Source organism: Coenobita brevimanus, chromosome 78 (assembly GCF_032717465.1).
Source record: "Coenobita brevimanus isolate Jiangsu-jjx chromosome 78, ASM3271746v2, whole genome shotgun sequence".
NCBI classification, from domain to species: Eukaryota; Metazoa; Arthropoda; class Malacostraca; order Decapoda; family Coenobitidae; genus Coenobita; species Coenobita brevimanus.
Genome location: NC_137031.1, coordinates 36,489,860 through 36,509,933, shown reverse-complemented (window position 1 = coordinate 36,509,933; position 20,074 = coordinate 36,489,860). Strand labels below are relative to the sequence as shown.

At 42.3% G+C, this 20,074-nt stretch overlaps 1 non-coding gene across 1 annotated transcript; it reads right to left on the bottom strand.

The window, feature by feature from the left end:
- Positions 1-6,826: 6,826 nt before the first annotated feature.
- Positions 6,827-6,945, bottom strand: LOC145408890 (5S ribosomal RNA). The gene has a single exon (XR_013899007.1). It is a non-coding gene; the product is annotated as a 5S ribosomal RNA (ribosomal RNA).
- Between the last annotated feature and the right edge of the window lie 13,129 nt (positions 6,946-20,074).

Below are 20,074 nucleotides of genomic sequence, written 5' to 3'. Positions count from 1 at the left end.
TAATTAATCCATACAACCCTGATTGCCTATTAATTACTTTTGTTTCTGCTTCCATGGCGGCGAGAGCACGAGTAATAGTTAACGCTTTGTCACAAATTAACTACTTTTCATTTTATTTCGATTCACTTCAGTCGATTTAACTATGTTCAAGAAAAACCTGGGGCACTATTTCAACAAAAGATGAACAGAGGAAGAAAAATAAGTTAAATAAAAAAAATCAGTCAAAAACTAACACAACAGACTTTGTAGAGAATAAGGGCTTTATATTTTATTTATTCTTTATTTCCATATTTATTTTTGATCGCCTTATGTAGCCCATCGAAACTCATCGCTGCTGAAAAGTTACGTCATCAATAATGGTTGTATTCTATGAGGCTTTGGGATTTCGTGTCGCCTTCTTAGCAAATTATTTTGTATATCACGACTCAATATCGTTTTATATGTTACTGATGCAAACTGTCGATATTAAGGAGATGTAAATAGTATGGAAGAGATTTTAAAAATTGTACTATGCCAAACAAATAATCAAAATACAAGAAAATCTATAAGAGGATATTTAGTTCGTGCAATGTAAAATAAATCGCTGAGGGAGGTGTTACGAAGCCTCTCATTCCACATAGAATACTGACGCAAGATATTTTCCTCCTGTTTCTCCTGCCATCGTAACGTTTTCCGGCGATTGAGGACGATACCGAGGCTTCAATGGGCATATTTTTATTTCGTTTTGTATATTAAGTTCGAACATCCTTGAAATCGTTGGTCTTGGTCACCTATTGGTGACTCTCCACGCTGCTCGATCGCTAACAGCCTCTCCATTCAGTCCCCTAACATCGAGATCACACTATACGCACAGATAAAGGCCTTGGAAGAAATATACGCACCTTTAGATATAGCTTTTCAATTCTTATATTTTATAAAGTCACGACAATGATAAAAAAGAAACAGAAATGCTATTTTTACTTCACTAATGGTTTGACATATAGAGTTATATTTATGATGGAAAGATATCTAACTGATATTTAAAGGCATTTAACACATATACGGCGCTATTTGAAGTCTCTAAACACAGATTCAACGCTATTTTAACGTCACGAGGCACAGATAGACTGCTACTTAACGTCATTAAACACAGATAAACCACTGTTTTAAGTCACTGTAATAGCAAAACATAGTTACAGCGCCGTTTTACACAATGTGGCACAGATCGTGACTAGATGAGATGCGCTGACTGAATGAGAGGCAAGGAGCATCTTATAAACAAAGCCGATTCATTCTGCACGAACTGAATTTTCGAAACAGTGAGCGGGAGTCGCCGTGTTCTCCCCGTCATAGTAATATTTCCCATAGATCTAAACTTTCCCCAGATTTCTTAAGCCGTTGTGTTATTTTGCTGGCACTGTAAATGTTCAGGATGATTTTAAGTGGGTTTACCAACAAAGAAAAAATTATCATCTCAGTTCTGTCTGAAGAAATTTTACATCTGACGAAATACAATGAAAAATCCTATCTCTCCCAGTGCGTGTTTCAGAAGCTTCGATTTCTCCGCTATGTATTCGTCAGTCTTTGGGAAGATAAGCGTATGTCTGTCTGTACAAAAGGGGATGTTGAATTAGGATGATTTAAAGTGTCCTGGAAGTAGAGAAATATTTTTAAGAACCCGCAGTTGGATTTTTTATTATTTCTCTCAATAAGGCTTGTTTGCACAGAGACAGTGACAAAAATTCGCGTAATATTACATCTCTCTTGCATCTCACTTTCCTTTGCTGGCTAATATTCCCAAGCTGAGAGGGTTTGGTATGTTTCCCTGCTCATAGATGATTCTCTTTGATATGATAAGTAGGTGTGGTACTAGACGGATAGGCTTTATGTGATGGTGATGATGATGATGATGGTACGGTAATGGTAATGACTGATGATGATAACGATGATGATGATGATGATGATGATGGATGGTAGCGGTGATTGTGGTTAAAGTGGTGGTGATACGGATGGTGTTAGTAATTATTATGAGTGATTTATTATTATTATTATTATTATTATTATTATTACCGTATTATTATTATTATTATTATTACTATTATAATTATTATCATTACTGTTATTACTGTATTACTAGTATTATTCCTTGCAGGCCGTCAAACTCTTAGCCTTCAGTAATGGTTCTGGCAGCTGTGGCGTTTGTGGGCGTGTTACAAGCTCAAGCAAGGGTTAAGAGACGACACAGTCTTGGCCACGCAAACATCTACCACCAGGGCCACTTTGCGGGTCACCTCAGTCAACGATTCGGCCATCCAGTCAGCTTAGAATACTTGCATGATAGGGGCTCATGGACACTCTGAACATGTTAGACTGGAAATGGGACACTACTAGGGTCATTACGCCGGGCATCAAACAACTAACCACTGTGACCATCTGGGAAAATAGAGTTCACGAATTCGTCATTTAAGATCAGTAAGAGATTGGAGAATCACCGTGCAAGATATGTAAGTTCAGAATCTTCGTGCAAGATCTATAAGAGTTTACAGAATCGTCATACAAGATCTATAGGTTTACAGAGTCGTCATGCAAGATCTATGAGTTCAGAGAGTCGTCATGAAAGATTTATGAGTTTATTGAGTCGTCTTGCATGATCTATAGGAGTTTACACATATATATCTGAAACATGAATGACTATATTAAATTTTTTCATATAATCAGTACTATAAGTTGAGGGCATTGGAAATAAAGTTCATAAGTAGCATTGGAAAATTAACTGGATATGTATTCTTCAGAGTGTTTGTCTGTTTGTGTACAAGGTATCTCAAAAAGATATCGGATTTCAGTGACATCTGGTGGATGGGTATGGAGTGAGACAAGGAAGTGTTAATTATATCTTGAGGTGGATCTGGATCGGGATGGAAAAAGAAATCGTATATATATATATATATATATATATATATATATATATATATATATATATATATATATATATATATCAATCAATCAATCAATCAATCATTTCCTGTGGCACCCTCGGGGATGCATAGGGCCTCGATGAACTCACACCACCACATCCTATCTTGTGCTAACTCCTCAAGATCTCCCCAACACTCATCTCCAGCTTCCCGTCTCATTGTCCTCACCCACGTCTCTTTTGGCCTTCCTCTACCTCTCCTACCAAGTGCCACCCACCCTGGTGTACCTCGTACTATTCCCTGTCTCCTATACACATGTCCTAGCCACTTCCATCGTGAGAATCTAACATATTCATCGATCGGCTGCACTCCCGTTATTTCTTTAATTCTACTATTTGGTATCCTTTCCCACCACTTAACTCCTAATATTCTTCTAAGTGCTTTGTTTTCAAACACCAAGAATTTATTTTCCATAGTCACTGTGCTGTACCAAGACTCGTGTCCATAAATTAAGATACTCCTAACCATTACCTTATAAATTTTGATTTTTGTGTGCACAGAGAAATTGTTATCATTCCAAATATTTTTAAGCATTCCCATTGCCTGATTAGCCTTCTTTAACCTTTCCTGGAATTCAAAGTTCAAAGAACCATCCTTGGCTAAATAAGTACCTAAATATTTAAACCTATCAACTTGCTTTACAACCATACCTTCAATTACACATTCCTGCGCATTTTCCATATTCATATTGATTATTTCAGTTTTTCCACAATTAATAACCAAACCCACCTTGCGACCTTCACTCACCAAACAGTCCAACACTCTCTGCATCTCTTCTGGCCCATCACAAATCAAAACTATATCATCTGCATAATCTAAATCCAAAAGTTTCCTGTTCTCTCCCCAAAGTATACCTGCACCGGTTTCTGTTCCAACGCGTTTCATAATGTAATCAATGACCAATATAAATAGTAAAGGCGATAGAACACCACCTTGAATTACTCCGGACTTGACTTCAAACGAATCACTAAGACAACCATCAACCATCACTTTACAAAATGTGTCCTCATGCATGTTCATAATGACCCTCACAAACTCCTCTGGTATTCCATAATGTCTCATGATCTTCCCCATAGTCTCTCTCGAAACACTATCAAAAGCCTTTTCAAAATCAACAAAACAAAGACTTAACGGTACTCTCATTTCATTAACTTGCTGCATCAAATGCCTAACTATAAAGATCTGATCATTGCAACCACGTCCCTTTCTAAAACCAGCCTGTTCATCCCTCAGAATACCCTCAACCACCGGCTCCAACCTATTTAACAACACTCTACTGAAAACTTTCAAAGCTATCGGTGACAAAGAGATTCCCCTCCAATTACCACATTCACTCAGGTCTCCTTCTTCGGAACTTTAACAATTACACCATTCTTCCAAACTGATGGTAGTAATCCCGTCACCCATATCTTATTGAATAGCTTGGTCAAGATCATTATTAATCTATCCCCCTCCACTTTAAACATTTCCGGAAATAAACCATCCTCCCCTGGTGCCTTATTATTCTTTAACTGTTTTACTGCTTTCTCCACTTCTGCAAGCCTCAACTCTCCTGTTTCTATATTTAAATCTTCCTGAGCAGACGGTATATCCTCTTCTGGTGGTATTGGTCTATTAAGAACTGTCTCAAAATGCTCTTTCCATCTATTTTTAATATCTCCATCTTTGGTCAATAAATTTCCTTCCCTGTCTCTAACTGGTATTTCCTTGCGTTTACCTGCATTACCACTCAGTTCTCTAATCGATTCATATGCTATTCTTTGACTCTGTCCATCGTTTTTGTTTATTAAGATTTCAGTCTCTGCAACCTTTTCATCCACACATCTTCTTTTATCTCTCCTAGCTAACCTTCTTACTTCTGAATTCAAACTCCAGTACGCAGCTCTTGCTAATTCAATCTCTCGTTCATCAACGCATTGCAACTCACTCCTCAATTTAGCCTCACCTCTCTTTTATCATATCCCACGTTTCCTCTGATATCCATTTCTTCCTGAAGCTATGTCTCCTTCCAATCGTACATTCAGCAGTCTCATGCAAAACTTTGTTCACATCCTCCCACATCTCATCTACACTTCTCTCCCTCTTCCAACGTTTCCAACACCAAAAACCTATTTCTGCATTCTAATCTGAATTCCTCCTTTTCTTCTCCTTCCCTTCTAAGCTTAACAATATCGTATCTACCAACACCAGATTTTTCCTTCTTCTGATTTTTAAGTTTAAACCTTATTTTTGCAATGCTGAGTTGATGGTCACTACCAATATCCGCTCCCCGTTTAACATGAACATCTAGCAGAGAACTTCTATGCCTCCTACTGATAGCGATGTGATCAATCTGATTTTTATATTTTCCACACGGCGACACCCATGTTGTCTTGTGTATATTGCAATGCTGAAAGAGTGTGCCCCCGATGACTAAGTCATTTGCTAGAGAGAAGCTTCCAAACCTCACTCCGTTTTCACTCATCCTACTACCAACTCCCATCTTACCCATACATGCCTCAAATCCCTCATTTGAATAGCCCATTACTGCATTAAAGTTTCCAACGCAGATCAAAACATCATGTCTAGGTACCCTTCCTACTCCTTCTTGCAACTTTTCATAAAATGTGTCTTTCCTTTCATCGAGTGCATCATTAGTAGGTGCATAACACACAAACAGACTGATGTTGCCATGATTTGATTTAAACCGTGCGTATAACAATCGCTCATCTATAGGATCCCACTCACATAAAGCCTTATTTGCCTTACAACCCAGCAACAATCCTACTCCCTGATAATGCATTCCGTCCTGTCGACCAGATATCAATAAACGTATACCATCCTCCAAATCCAACTTATCGACTCCAGTTAATCTAGTTTCTGTCAGAGCACAAATATCAAGTCCGTAATTTTGAAAAACCTTCACTAACTCATCGATTTTACCGTCATGATTTAGCGTTCTCTCACATTCCAGTTACCAATTTTAATTGTATTTTTTGCATTGACGAAGGAATTAGATTGTAATTGAGGCAACCGTAAGATTCTTAGCACCCCCTGCCCATTTAAGGGCTGCACGGGACTGGGGGCCATTATTGTTCTTTCAGAGTCCATCAAGGTTTCTTGGCTAACTTCCTGAACACCTCGCCATTGTGTTGCAGTCGCAGTAGGCAGCTAACTTGCCTGATTGCCCACACCCGAAAGACCCAGCTATGCTGTAGCCAGTCACGTGCCGGCATGCTTCCCAGCCATTTCACTCTCAAGGAGTTCCTCTGCCTGGGAAAGCAACCACCCCCTGCTCCCGAGGGCTTTTGATCTGTGTAGGTAGAGGGCGATCACTCCCTCACTAGCCATATACAGTGTATAGGCTACACTCACACACACATATATATATATATATATATATATATATATATATATATATATATATATATATATTTATTTATTTATTGCACCGTCTGTGGTATTCGCTCCTTATGACTGTATAACAAGATAGATTAAGATCGTAGAAATAATTACCTTTGCCAACGAAGTTGGACGGAGGTTGGTTTCTAAATCATAAACCATATTGGCTTTGGCGGAGGTATGCACTTTCTGAGTGCTTTCTAGTTTATGGAATTTATTGCTGTTTGATTGGAAAAAGAACGTAGAGACATTCTGGCAGATGTGGGTAGGAGGTGGAAGAAAACACGAAAAGATGTAAATTTTTCATGACTGGTTTCGCCTATGGAAATAAATTCACCTTTATTTACCCGTCTTCACTTCTTTCCCAGAATTCATTCATTCATTGCCAGACGCCATGTATCCCAAACGGGGTGGCCAAGGGCTTAGAGTTAATTGTTTTACAGGGAGGGGCACTACGAAATCCTCCACCAGCCCCACTTGACACGTAGGGATGCCAACAGCATCTGGTGTTCCCAGGCGGTCACCTATCCAAGCACTAACCAAATCCAACGTTGCTTAACTTCGCTGATCGGACGGGAAGCAGTGTACTCAACGCGGTATGGCCGTTGGCTTTCCCAGAATTAAGGCGTCAAAAAGGATGCTTATAAAGAGGAATTACTGTATTTTACTTATTAACACTTATTTCTCAATCTCATAGCTCGTTACACGTAAAGTTAGTGGCTGAGGCAGAGGACATTCGCTGACGTGTCCCTCTTCTAGCAGATTCACAAACTTTATTTATTTATTAGTTTATTTATTTTTTTATTTTTTTTTTAGGAAGGAAAAGAAAAGTACAGAATTTTCCTGTCTTTGGTCTTTCCTGCAAAAACGGACGTCAGTTACATGGTGGAAATTGTCGTAGGTTCCATCCATTATATGCAGGAAGAATAAGGAAAGGAGAAGGTATCGGGCTTCCTGCATCTCTTCTACTTCCTATAAAAGCAAGGCTGTTACGACACTGAACTGATCTTAAGCTTGTGTATCGGGTCTAGTCTCTTAATGCATAATTTTCTCCACATAAACTTTTGTATTTCAGTCCTAGTATTCTTCATATTCCATATAAATGGTTGCATCTCAGTCCTAATATTCTTCATTTTCCCACATTAATATTCCATCTCAGTCCTAGTATTCTTCGTTTCCTATATAAATTTTTGCATCTCAGTCATAGTGTTCTTCATTACCCAAATAAATGTTCGCATCTAGTAAGTCGCCCATTCTCCATCCTCTTCAAATGGCCAAACTATCTCAAAGTATTTCTCTTAACACTTCCAATCACATCAACACCAGCACCACAACGTTCCTTTACTTCCTCATTTGTCTCTCTGTCTCTCAACGTAACTTCACATCCACATTAACACCGCAAGGCTTCTTTACTTCCTTATTTGTCTGTCTCTGAAGTCATGTTTTCTCACAGGCTTCTGTTATCGTTTCAACTTACGTTCTCTTCAGCTTATCCTCGTTAGTTTTCTTGCGTTCGTTCTAAGGCTTACATTCTTTTACGTCCACAGAAGTTTAAGTTTCTTCTTAACTTCACGTACTCTCATAATCCCCCGTTTTCTTTCATCGCCTGGTTGAGTTGCCAGTTAGGTGTTATGTTTAATTTTTCGAATACAGAGGAGTCTGAAAAACAAGGTGATTGTTTGAATGACGTCACATTTGGCGTGTTCAGTTCAGTTTAGGCCGTGATGTCGAAGGGGAAGGTTATGGACTACTTCTCCGGGACATTATTCTTCATTAAGGGTAAATAACAAGTACAAAAACTCATAGTATCTTGATTTAGACTAAGTTACTGCGCATGTGAGCCAATATGGATTAATTTAATCTTGGAGGATGGCTGTAATATGAGTTTGTTTGAACAGGAGTCTTGTTGTGAAGGAAAGAGTGTTGTTTGCATTCCTGGGACATTTTTCATTAAAGGTAAAGTATATGTTAAGAAAATCACTATATTAACATAGAACAATCCGATATGCAAGTGAGTAAACATGGGTGAACTTAAGCCAGGATGAGAGGTGGCGTAATGGGTTAATGTTTTTCGAAATACAAACTGCCAGAGCAGCTTGTGGTTTGGCATGGTTTTTTGATAGTTTCACAGTGGTTATTGTAGGTGGCACTGGAGGCTTCGTAGCAACTCTTACTTAGCGACTTATTCTGAAAATTATCACGAGATCTGTCGTAATCTGTTGAAGGCCAAGGACACGGGCTGGGTCAAATATTGGTCTCCTAGACCAGTTGGGTAGCGCGGATGTTATTCTGATTGCCCTTGAAGAATGTGGCTTTTTTTTTTTTTGCTATAATTACTACTAATACCGTTATTGAAACTTCCCACGTCCCTGTAGGAAGTTTTGTTGATTTTCAATATTCTTCTTATTCTCCCTTAAGTAAATGGCCATTACTCGGAGGTTATTTAGTCTAGAGCCTTCAAAATTTGTCGGCTGAGTCCCCCAGCTGGCTGCTTCATCTAGGAAACTTGGAAGGATAATGGTTGACAAGATCTCTGGATATTATCCGGAACTTAGAAGACCAAATTCATGACGTTATCTTAGAAACCACTTACGGTAGAAAACTGAAATTTTTGTAGCATATGCTCCTTGCCGGGAAGCTGATCGGAGTATAATCTTAATCGGAATATCCCCCGAGATGGCCTGGGGTCAGTATTGATTTTCTCGGATATTCCGGATGCCACCTAACCTTCAGTGAAGTAATAATGTAAAAGCCACAAAACTTGTGGACTTGTAGACTGTGTTGACCTAAGGTGACATGCACAAAATCAATGACCTAGACGTCAGGGTCCATTTATAGCTCTGTTTCTAGTAGGAAGTGGCTGTGGGAAGATTTTCAGCATCAAATTTGACCTTGGACAATTTTACGGTGTTAGTTACTATTGCTATTGTTACTGATATTATTACTGCAGTTTTGTTACAGGCATTGCTATGATTACGATTCTCCGGTAAACATACATATTACTTTAAGCATCAGAAACACCTTACCAAATCAGTTCTTATTCATGGTAATCTTTTATATTTTTCTGGCTGTTTTTTGGGTGGGAAATAAATGTTACACAAGAAATATTTCCCTATCGTTATTAGCTATGTTCTTTCTGCTGCTATCAACTGTTTATCGATTGAAATGCCGGACACACCAACATACTTCCCTGTCGCCTTTAAGTACCTCTTACTAACCTTACATTTTAACCTAATCTAATCGAGCCAGACCTAACATAACATAGCTTAGCAATTTAACCTAACCTAAACTGGGAATCTAATCTAATATATCTAAGATTCAAGTATGTTCGAGTAAGTTCGCTGTTACAAACGTCGGTGAGACATGAGGATCATGATAAGGGAGGGGGAAGTCAGAAAACAATTGATTACCACCACGAAAATATTAAGATACAAAAAACAAATGGGATTAATAGGAACTGAATTGGTAAGGTCCTTCTGCTGGTTAAAGTAACACACACATTTACCCGACACCCCTGTTGGTATTACTGCTGTTACTCATTACCCATTTTGTTATTATTATTATTATTATTATTTTTACTCATTACTGTTATTGCGATCGCTATTATTACTCTCGTTGTCGTTATTATAATCATTCTGCTTCTATTATTATTCCGTTACTAATTTTACGTTCATTTCAGATAAGTTTGGACCAGGATAGCTAAAGAAGTGAGGACAACACGAGACAACAGGACGGAAGACAATACCAGGAGGAATTGGGACAGAAGAAACTGCAACTGTACCATCGCAATCACCACCACCACCCCATCACCACCCCGTCATCACCACCACCACCACCACTCCACCACCACCACCACCACTCCACCACCACCACCACCACCACTCCACCACCACCACCACTCCACCACTCCACCACCACTCCACCACTCCACCACCACCACCACTCCACCACCACCACCACTCCACCACTCCACCACTCCACCACTCCACCACTCCACCACCACTCCACCACCACTCCACCACCACTCCACCACCACCACTCCACCACCACTCCACCACCACCACTCCACCACCACCACTCCACCACCACCACTCCACCACCACCACTCCACCACCACCACTCCACCACTCCACTCCACCACCACCACCACTCCACCACCACTCCACCACTCCACTCCACCACTCCACTCCACCACTCCACTCCACCACTCCACTCCACCACTCCACTCCACCACTCCACTCCACCACTCCACCACTCCACTCCACCACCACCACTCCACTCCACCACCACCACTCCACCACTCCACCACTCCACCACTCCACCACTCCACCACCACCACCACCACCACTCCACCACCACTCCACCACCACTCCACCACCACCACCACCACCACCACTACCCCCAACAAGACCATCACTCCATTACCACCATCACGGCCCCGTTATCACCATCACTACCACGGCCCCATTATCACCACAACCAGCACCAGCACCACCACCACCACCATTTCCACCACCACTATTTCCACCACCACCACAATTCCTACCACCACCACCACCACCACCACAATTCCTACCACCACCACCACCACCACAATTCCTACCACCACCACCACCACCACAATTCCTACCACCACCACAATTCCTACCACCACCACCACCACCACCACCACAATTCCCACCACCACCACCACCACCACCACCACCACCACCACCACCACCACCACCACCACCACAATTCCTACCACCACCACCACCACCACCACCACAATTCCTACCACCACCACCACCACCACCACCACCACAATTCCTACCACCACCACCACCACCACCACCACCACTATTACTACCACCACCACCACCACCACCACCACCACCACCACCACAATTCCTACCACCACCACCACCACCACCACCACCACCACCACAATTCCTACCACCACCACCACCACCACCACCACCACCACAATTCCTACCACCACCACCACAATTCCTACCACCACCACCACCACCACAATTCCTACCACCACCACCACCACCACAATTCCTACCACCACCACCACCACCACAATTCCTACCACCACCACCACCACCACCACCACCACCACCACCACCACCACCACCACAATTCCTACCACCACCACCACCACCACCACAATTCCTACCACCACCAACACCACCACCACAATTCCTACCACCACCACCACCACCACAATTCCTACCACCACCACCACCACCACCACAATTCCTACCACCACCACCACCACCACCACCACAATTCCTACCACCACCACCACCACCACAATTCCTACCACCACCACCACCACAATTCCTACCACCACCACCACCACAATTCCTACCACCACCACCACCACCACCACCATCACCACAATTCCTACCACCACCACCACCACCACAATTCCTACCACCACCACCACCATCACCACAATTCCTACCACCACCACCACCATCACCACAATTCCTACCACCACCACCACCACCACCACCACCACAATTCCTACCACCACCACCACCACCACCACCACCACAATTTCTTCCACCACCACCACAATTTCTACCACCACCACAATTTCTACCACCACCACAATTTCTACCACCACCACAATTTCTACCACCACCACAATTTCTACCACCACCACAATTTCTACCACCACCACAATTTCTACCACCACCACAATTTCTACCACCACCATATTTTCTACCACCACCATATTTTCTACCACCACCATATTTTCTACCACCACCACAATTCCTACCACCACCACAATTCCTACCACCACCACATTTTCTACCACCACCACATTTTCTACCACCACCACATTTTCTACCACCACCACATTTTCTACCACCACCACAATTCCTACCACCACCACAATTCCTACCACCACCACAATTCCTACCACCACCACAATTCCTACCACCACCACAATTCCTACCACCACCACCACCACCGCCACCACCACCTCCATCATCATCATCACCCCATCACCACCAGAACCACCACTACCCCCACCACTACCACCACCACCACCACTACCCCCACCACTACCACCACCACCACCACTACCCCCACCCCCACCACCACCACCACCACTACCCCCACCCCCACCACCACCACCACCACCACTACCCCCACCCCCACCACCACCACCACCACTACCCCCACCCCCACCACCACCACCACCACTACCCCCACCCCCACCACCACCCCCACCACTACCCCCACCCCCACCACCACCCCCACCCCCACCACCACCACCACCACCACCCCCACCCCCACCACCACCACCCCCACCCCCACCACCACCACCACTACCCCCACCCCCACCACCACCACCCCCACCACCACCACCACCACCCCCACCACCACCACCACTACCCCCACCACCACTACCCCCACCACCACTACCCCCACCACCACTACCCCCACCACCACTACCCCCACCACCACCATCTTCACCCCCACCACCACTACCCCCACCACCACCATCTTCACCCCCAACATCTTCACCCCCACCACCACCACCTCCATCTCCATCTCCATCTCCATCTCCATCTCCATCTCCATCTCCATCTCCATCTCCATCTCCATCATTATTATCGGTACCCTATTATTACTTGTGTGCCTTCTCACTAAAATGAAACAATGTTAGTGTTGTTTTGATAACATCTTAAAGTAGCAGAAAGTTTACATTTCTCATTTTGGGGGGGGGGGTTATAATGGAGAAAATTCTGTTCCTCTTACCTGTCTGAAGAGCCTTTATTAATTTGATTTTAATTTTTCACATTGATTTGAACCTGAAGAGTTGAAGATGACAAAAGAGAAGACAAGAAGATAAAAGACAAGACAGGAGCACAGACGACAAAACACAAGTTGGGAAGACGCACTATAACAACTCCAACCACCCCAACCATCACAACCCCCACCCCCATCACCACTCGTAAGGTCATTCTAGCCTACTTAATTTTACGTGCTGTAATTTTGTTTGCAGGTGAACCATGCTTTTGGTTAATTTGAAAGGATTTTTTTTTTTTTTAAATAACGCAATGGCTTTTCCTGCCTTTTAATAACCTACCTTTATCAAAAAGTACATATTCATAAATTTTCATTAACATACTCCCACGAACACACACGAAAACACACACACACACACTGACACAATCACGCATGCAAACGCGCCTGCGCTCACGGATGCGCTCGTTAGCACACGTGCACATGTACTCATGCAAACAAATCAATACATACATAACAGCACAAGCATATATGCATGCATCAACAGCAAACATACTCATTCTCACTGACATGCTTGAATACATATTCTAATACATGCCTGCATAAACATACATGCATACTCAAATATATACACGCAAGCATACACACAAACATACGTGCTTACATGCACAAATGCAAAACTACCTTCACATATATCATTACACATACACATGCACACACAGTCTATTGTACACACTGATCTACCTAAGTATATACATACATACATTCATGCAGAAGCACTGTACATTAGTACATATATGAGCACATACATACGTGGATGTATTAATACATAAATGCATACATTCTTGAAGAAGTACATATGCACGTACATACATTAAAGCATACGTATTAATACACACGTAGATGCATGCATATTAATGTAGAAGCACTTATCTCCATACACAATTACGAACACAGCCGTATATAAATACATAAATAAAAACAGATTTTGTATGCACATCAATGCATTTTTACATGCATAAACGTACCCAGATGCACATTGACATGCATTCATATACCTGCACACAATCATGCATTTATGGACATCTTTATATTCACATGAATACACGAATGCTGTACATGTATATACACTCATACTAAGGGCCACAAAAGTATCGATGCGTGAAACATTTTGGACCACAGAACTAAGGTCACTGAAATATTAGTGTCCTACCTAGCCCTGATGTCGGAAGGTGTCATACATCGCAAACTATCAGTATCCTCTTGTAAACATATAGCAAATGTTACGTTTACATAAACAGACGATGTTCATACACAATAAGACGATGGTTATGTCAGCAGTTGTTCAAATGTTTTAGGTAGGCATCTGACCCCTTGTGCACCGATACTTTTGTGACCCATAGTACACATACACAAACTTGGATACAAACACACATACACACACATGCATACACACATTAACTCATTCACCATCATGCCTTTCTGTTCATAAAACATTTTCACTGCCATGCACACTTCCCTGCCGGCTAATCCTTTCACCCCCAAGACCTGTATTATACTGGTATCTGCAAATGATTTTATTCCCATTAGGATAGACATGTGGAATAGGACGGGTTGAATGAAACTTTTATTAACCAGAGGATTTCCCTGAGCTATGTAAAACTTTCTGTGGTAGGAGGAATAATAGAAGATAGTCATTCTGTCTGTCTGTCTGTCTGTCCTTGTCTGTCTGTGTCTTTGTCTGTCTGTCTGTCCTTGTCTGTCTGTGTCTTTGTCTGTCTGTCTGTCCTTGTCTGTCTGTGTCTTTGTCTGTCTGTCTGTCCTTGTCTGTCTGTGTCTTTGTCTGTCTGTCTGTCAGTCTCTCAAACTTTACTGCTGCCTACACATCCCCTCCAACTTCATTCTGCCACTACTTCCCCCTCCAAATTTATTGGCGCCACACCACCTTCCCCTCCAGTTTCACTGCTGCCACCACCTCCCCCTCCAGCTTCACTGCTGCCACCACCTCCCCCTCTAACATCACTGCTACCACCACCACCCCCCTCCAACATCATTGCTGCCACCACCTCCCCCTCCAACTTCACTGCTGCCACCACCTCCCCCTCCAACTTCACTGCTGCCACCAACATCCCCCTCCAACTTCACTGCTGCCACCAACATCCCCCTCCAGCTTCATCGTCGCCACCACCTCTCCCTCCAAATTTACTGTTGCCACCACCTCCCCCCAAAAAATTTACTGTTGCCACCACCTCCTCCTCCAACTTTACTGTTGCCATCGCCATCCCCTCCAACTTTATCTTTGCCACCACCTCCCCCTCCAACTTTATTGCTGCCACCACCTTCCCCTCCAACTTTATTGCTGCCACCACCTTCCCCTCCAACTTTATTGCTGCCACCACCTTCCCCTCCAGCTTTATTGCTGCCACCACCTTCCCCTCCAGCTTTATTGCTGCCACCACCTTCCCCTCCAGCTTTATTGCTGCCACCACCTTCCCCTCCTGCTTTATTGCTGTCGGCCCCAAAACTACACCGACAGAGGACATACTACGCCTCCAGTTAAGTCCACCACTAGGTGGTCGGGGCAAAGTTAATTGGTCGCCTTCGTTTGATGGCTTCAACCCCTGTGACATAGGAGGGTACAGTGTGTGTTATATTAAGTCCTTGTAGTGTAGCACATACGACAGAGAAAAGTGTTTGCATAATTGCTATTTTCCTCCACAGAAACCGATGACAAGGGAAGAGTATCAACCCCGCAGTCTTAGAAGAATGGCAACCAAAGACAGCAAGAAGGCAACCCCAGTACGCAAGACAACCCTAGATAGTGAGATGGCAATATGACAACAAAACTACTGGAAACAAGATGGCACCCTGAAATGACGAGACTGCAACAGCAAATGACGAGATGGCAGCCTAGGATTACATATAGCAACTTTGGACGGCGAGATGCAACAAAAGATAACCCAAGAGAACAAGATGCTCTCAGAGCAAGAATGGCAACCCAGAGAAGCCATCAGTATCTGGGTCAATAGTGGCGTAGGATTCTTCCAAGCACCTTTCCCTTAGCATTTTTTTTTCCCCTTAAACCGTTTCATATCGATAGTCTGGAGTAAGGAGATCAAGTGAAATGTTTAAACTAAATCGCTAGGGAAAAGTTATGAAGCCTCCAAAGCCACATGGAATACAAACCTGTAGTGTGTAATTATAGGTGATATAATAGGGATGATAGCAGCAGTTATGGTGGCACTTGTGTACCGTTACTCTGGTAGGCAATCCACTCCTTAGGCACCTTTAATATTTCTGTATTTCCCCAGGCTATAGAGAGACTAATGCTAGGGTGAGAATGGAGTGAGAGAATCGGAGCAAACTATAGCCCTGTCCACAGGAACGGGCAATGCCCGCGGGCACAAGCGAGCAGTTTGCCTGTTGACGGGCTCACCGCTTGTGCCCGTCAACAGGCAAACTGCTCGCTTGTGCCCGCGGGCATTGCCCGCTCGTGTGGACAGAGCTTAAGGGAGACCAGAAAGGAGAGCTTCAGGCAGGACAGGTTACAGGTTGCATGTTTCTTTGTATTTTGCTTTTAAGGTGTGATTTAAATGTGTATTGTCCTAGAGTGACCAAGGTACAGAAGACTACGAGAGCAAGCGAGCTGGAGATGAAGATAGCTTATTGCACTAAATTAACTGATATAGTTTGACAATACCTGAAATATTTCGAGACATACATGAAAGTTTTTGCAATGTACGTTTAATATACTTTTAGACAATAACACTACCACCTCCCAGAGTTACTTAACATGTTGCCGTCATAGCTACTAATGTACTTTGTAAGTATGCATTGCAAATGTGAACACTTGTAAGAAATTTTAAGATAATAAAAGATAGAGTCGTACAGGTATATGAAGTTTATTGGACCTTTTATGGTATGGTTAGTATTCTTTAAACTATATGGAACTGGGTAAAAAGTCTGCTGATGTAAAACCACTTTCAACCCGGGAATTTTACAAGACAAAGATGAGTATTGTAACAACTCAACGTTTTTTTTTTAAACTTAGAAATATCCAGAAATCATAGATAAGAAGGACAGCAAAACAAGGACTTCAATCATTTATGCTTTATTAATGGATAACTGCTCTAATTTTGTACTTAATGGTTAACTAGAGTAATTTGTAAATTTGACGGCTTGAGTTGTAGGTTTTACTGCCATGTTAAGTGACTAGCATTAATAGTCTCATCTTGGTTTGACTTTATAATCCTCCACAGCGCTAGTTTCATGTAGTACCTGCAGTGTTGCTTGCTACAATCTCGTCTAACTTTGGGGATATACCAGGTGATGCTCCTGTAGACTAGTCCTCCAGATCATCTTTTATCTGTTTTTATCTCGGGTATTTTTCTCTTAGTTACTTTTTTTTATCTCGTAGTTGCTCAGGTTTATGCTTTATATAACTACTACATCACCAGTCTTTAGCCAGACGCCTTAATCTAGTAAGGGTTGGCCACAAACATATCGCTAACATGTCTCCCTGTTCCCTGCCATTTCCCTCCCCACCACCAAGTTACACCTCCCTCGCTCATATACCACTTCATACCAGCACTATTTATACCGAGCTTTATACCAGTACTGTCTAGTTATAAGCATTGTTTATCAGTTTCATACATATTTTTTTTAAAGCTCTTGTTCGAAGCTGTTCAGTTACCAGTGTATACAGAATGTCCTCATAACTTTGGTGTATAGTGAAGCAAAAATACTGTTAAAAGTTCCATTGCTGCCATGAAACAGATTTGCCAGCTTTGTGATGGAAAGAATTAGGAGAAATACAATGAGGTGGTTTGGCCATGTGGAGAGGATGGAGAGAGACCAACTATTCATAGGAGAGTATTTGAGTAAGAGGGAGGGACAGGGAGGGGGACACCGAGGATGAGAGGGAGAGATGAATAAAAAGGGAATAAAAATATATATATAAGAGGGAAGTATAAGTTGGAGGGAAGGGGACATTGAGGTGATTTGTTTGTGGCCACCCCTTACGGGATTAAGCAGTCTGGCTATAGACATAAAGACAGACCCTTCTAAGACATTTTCAGTGTAGTTAATGGCTATTCCTTTTATTTCTGCCTTTATTTAAAAAAAGATCCAAATTCCTATTCCTTTGCACTGTTATCAATGCCATTCTAGAAAGTTAAGGTTTCAAAGTTCCAGCCATATTTCATAGTCATTCTTGCCAAAATTCATCAGGGTTTTCGAATCAGGTAGACACTATTTTCTTATCAAAGCTTCTCACCAGCTCTGAATGAGGGCCAGATACTTAAAAATCTGAAGGTCTGATTTAGTTAGGGACTAGTAATGCGGCTCAGTTTTCCATAGATATGGAAAAGGAAAGAAAAAACACAAATTTCAAAGTTTTATTTCCTCTCTCTCTCTCTCTCTCTCTCTCTCTCTCTCTCTCTCTGTATATCTATCTATCTATCTATCTATCTATCTATCTATCTATCTATCTATATATATATATATATATATATCTATATCTATATATATCTATCTATATATATATATATATATATATAGAGAGGTACATGATAGGCTACTCTTCACATCTTCGTGACCTGCATTAAGTTAGTTTGAAATATTCTAAGTGGCTCTGGAGGTATCGTAACAACTCTTCCTTAACCACTTAATATATGTAATACAGTTCAGTATCCCCTTGTTTATTACTGACACCAAATAACTTAAATACTGTATCAGTTCCGGCCGCAATCCTAGTGGGGCCGTAATGGCACGGTGAGGAGAGAGGTGGCTTGTCACCAAGAAGACCCGGGTTCGATTCCTGGAAAATAGAGGAATATTTAAAATGTAGTTGGGCAGTCACTTAGTGGCCTGCCGGTGGGGGCGATATGGCGTGGGTGTTGGCAGTCACGTAGTTGACCTGCCAGGGGGGAATGTAAAAGTTTACACTCACACAAGACCCTTCACACACACGTTGACCACACATACACTAAGACAGACACCCACCCACACAGTCACTGACCCACACACACACCAAAACAGGTAGCTACACACTGATGAACATATGCATAAGGGTAGGGTGTGGAAGATCGGGGGGGTTTTATATAATAGTCCAAAAAATCCAATTGGATTTTTGGGACTTAGAAATAAAACCCCCTCACCTTCCACGCCCTACCGTTATGCATATCCTGTGTGTTTGCCTTAGTGTACCTATGCCTAAGTACCTGTGTGTGTAGCGGGTCACTACGGACCCGCCACAAACATTTTTAAATGTACCCTCTATCCTCCGGGAATCGAACCCGGGTCCTTTGACTTTGAAAGCCAAACCTATACAGACTCGGCCAACGTGGTCATGCTAACGCAAAAACTGGAAGATCTACTGCATTTTCCTTAATTGCTATCTGCACAAAACAAGGAATAGTGAAGTGTAACATGCAGAGTAAGTTGCTTAAGGAAGTGTTGTTACGATCCAGAACCACTTAGAATACATAAGACTGTAATTAAATGCTAATTACGAAGAGGGGAGGAGTATCGTGTATCTACTTATGTAAGGTGTAGGGAGCAAATAAAAATAAGACTTAGTATTTATTCCTCTTTTATTTTTTTAATTTACAATACTTTCCTTACCTTCCCTGTGTTATTTTTATTTTCGTATCTGTCAGGCTTCTATGACACTCGGCTGGACCAAATCGCCGTTGTCAGCTGTAAAGAAATGATATAGTTATTCCAATCAAGGGGGGGGGAGGGGTTAATACTCTCTAAGGCTCCTATGACACACCATCAACTCAATAAAATCATTTTGTTTAACTGAAAGTCATTAGAATTACCCCGAGAATCAAAGGATTATCAAATGCCAAAGATAACCCTCTAATGCTCGAGGGTACTCTATGTTCAGCTGAAAGGGGGACTATGTTGTTCGGCTGAGAGAGATTCATAGGAGCCTGAGAGAGATAAAACGATACTTTACTCACTTTAACTTGGCTAAATAT